Genomic DNA, 3,304 nt, shown 5'->3' on the forward strand with positions numbered 1-3,304 from the left:
ATGACCCACCTGAGTTTCGTATACGGCTGATTTTTGGGATATCCCATAATTTAGAAGGTACCAATCAAATGCACGGTGTTGATGGTCGACACGCATCACGGTGGGGCCCACACAGCTCGACCTCACGGGAGCTAATCGTGAGGTCGAGGGCATAGTACCTTTTCCCATATATATATATATATGAAAACCAGTTCTTGTGTAGAATTGTGTTTCAGAGTTTGATAAACCAAATTCACCAAGTCCTTGTGTAAGCCTCCAATGGGAGCATATGTGTGTCGTCCTCGTGTAGGCATTTTGTTGAGTTTGAGATCCAAACTCACTAAGACCTTGTATAGGCTATCAAAGGATGCAAAATGTGTAAACCTTGTGTAGGTTGTAAATGTTTATGATAAATCTAATTTAAAACCATTGTGATAGTGAAATCTGGTACACTCTACGAGAGAGTGTGTCAGTTGGGACTGGAGTAGGCACATAACCAAACCGTTATACATAGTGTGCAATGGGTTGAATAAATTTTATCTATTATTGGTTTCATTTTTGCTGAATGGTCATGAATGTATATCCTTAGTGTAGCTAACATGTTTGATGAATTGCACACACGATGATTCATTGTATTCATGTTTTAGAGTTGATCTAAATTGATATATCTATATCTTGTGTGATTGATTGAGGGGTTGGAGGTGAACCTTAGAAATTTAATTTAAAAAATTTTAAAAGGTCATGTTCACCTCCCTAGGACTTACTCTTACTTTCTAGCTCCTATCATAACAGTTATTGAACTTAGACCATAATTTCATTAACACTTCTTTCTTCATCACCGAAGCTCTTATTCACGATCAACAATTGCAGACAAGTTGTAAGACTCACTCAAGTTGAGAAGTCTTTGATTTCCAATCTCTTGTAAGACTAAGGCATTTAACTGATTGTACGCTAGTGGCAACTCTAAGTCAAACCATATTATGCACGAGTTAAACTCGCATCAATTTCTAGTAGGCACCCGAGAGCCCACCCTCGCGTGGGCATCCACAAACATGGACAGAGGATACCTCATAATTAAACTTTTATTAGAATGCATTAGCCCTTTAATTAATTAACTCTGTATTTTTCTTTTTTACATTGGATATGGACTGTCCCCTTGTCGGTTGCTTCGGTCATTCATTCAAAAGTCCAATACTTTCTAATTTTTAAAATCTTTTAAGCAACCATCTAAGTAATTGTATTTCATAAGATCAACAATTTGAAGTCTTCAGGCAGCGTAAGGGGCCATTAGGACGACACTTGCTCAATGGGGAGTTATCAAAAAACAGGGGTTTAAGCTTGCTACAAAATTGGCGGTTCTAAAAGAAGCCCTTTCATTTTGGCTTCTTTTTTGGGAGAATTAGAAATCCACTTTTTTCAAAAATCTAATCCAAAAATAAAATTTCTAGATTCCAGACCCGTGTTGTGGCCCATATTCTCACACTTTTGTGATTATAATATCTTAGCCATTGTAATCTCAATCTTAGTTTCATTCTCTTTGAAACCACTAGGGCTGAAAGTAGGGCGGATTCAACCCGACTGACTTGTGACCAACTCAACATTGGGTTGGCCTCGGACAGGATTTATCGGGTTCAATCTCGGGCTTGGGCTATACAAAAACCAACCCGATAAAACTTGGGTTGGGCTCGGGTTGATGTCTCAAGTTGCCCGACCCAACCCAACCCGAACCTGAACCCAATCAAATATAAGTTACTTATAAATTATAACTGGGTGCGGATCGCCTGGGTTGAAGGCATAAGAAATTTCAGTGTTGTTAGATCTCATTAGTGCATGTCATTTCTAATGACTCAAGCTAACGAGATATGCACGATTTCTCTCTCGGAAATAGATTGTGTGCTACACGACATGACTTTTAAAGGAGAAGTTGTCCTATATTTTAGCTTGTTTATTTGGAAAAAATGAAATTCTTTACGATAAATAATTACATATATAATTAATAAAAGTATAGGCATGAAAACTAAGATATATAATTAATAAAATCATATTTATAAAAATTAAAAAAAAAAACATATATTGAAATATAATAAATTAATGTAATAACGAAAATGTTAGTATGTATCCAACCAACCAACTTGACCTAGCCCACTTGGGTTGAGCTACGCAACAGAGGTTGGGTTAGATTAGGGTTGAAGTATAGGAACCTTGCGTTAGGCTAAAGTTGACGGCCAACCCAACCCGCCAACCGGATCCTTACTCTTGCTCCGGTGGTGGACTCGAAGGAGTTTCAACGCCTGGTCAAGGGTTCGAGTACCCATAGGTGGTGAAATTCCACTACGTTGGTGTGTGAGGATGTGCGTGCGTGTGTTTAAAAAAATAATTAAAAAAAAAAAAAAAAAAAAACCCAACTCGCCCGACTTTAAGCCCTAGTAACCACCATACCTATGGGCATGTTCTTGGTGGGACCACATGAAGAAAGGCTGAAATTTACATGCTTGCCGATGTCATCATCTCAAATTGTATTTGCACGACTGGGCAGATCTGCCTCTCAACAACCCACTCCCAACAAGAAAAGGAGGAGAAGCCATTGAGTGACTGTCTCTTTTCCTCGGTCCATCCAAGATAGTGCCCATCTAGCTGCATTAATGGATGATCTGCACTATCCATCTAGTAGACCCTACATATGAAGTTACACCTACTAAATAATCATACTTGAATGATAATCCTAAACTTCCCATACTCTAAAGTGAACATGGACCATTGAGCATTTTGTTTCTGACCATCCATTTGAAGGCTGCCTATTGAACGGACATAATTATCTGAGACGAATTATAATTGTGGGGTCTCCTATTAATTGTACGTTCAACCTTTTTGGACGGTCTTGATTACAGCTCCATGCTGCCTTGTGGACCCTTTATGAATGGTCCAAGTAACTGACCCTCCACCGCAACGCACGACTCGGCCTGAAAAGGAAAATCAGTAACTGAGGCTCTCCCTTAACGCGCACTTCTTTGCACGATGTCTTGCGATCTTCGCGCCTACATCATCTACCGACCCCACCTAATTTCTCATTCCACAACGGCTAAAAACCAACGTCTTTCTCCCGCACAATAGAAAAGGCTATTCGCGGCGCGGGGTTATTTGATACTCTGGTAATGTGGGACGGTTCATACACAGGCACTCCGAAATTTTAAATGTTGATAGATCATAATCTACAGCTCAGATTGATTTAACGATCTTAAAACCTTTGATTAATGAGGGTTTTTCTTGTTGAATTCAGACATTTGACTATTTTCCATTTTGAACCGTCCATCAAATGCTCACTAAT

This window comes from Magnolia sinica, chromosome 12 (assembly GCF_029962835.1).
Source record: "Magnolia sinica isolate HGM2019 chromosome 12, MsV1, whole genome shotgun sequence".
Classification (NCBI taxonomy): Eukaryota; Viridiplantae; Streptophyta; class Magnoliopsida; order Magnoliales; family Magnoliaceae; genus Magnolia; species Magnolia sinica.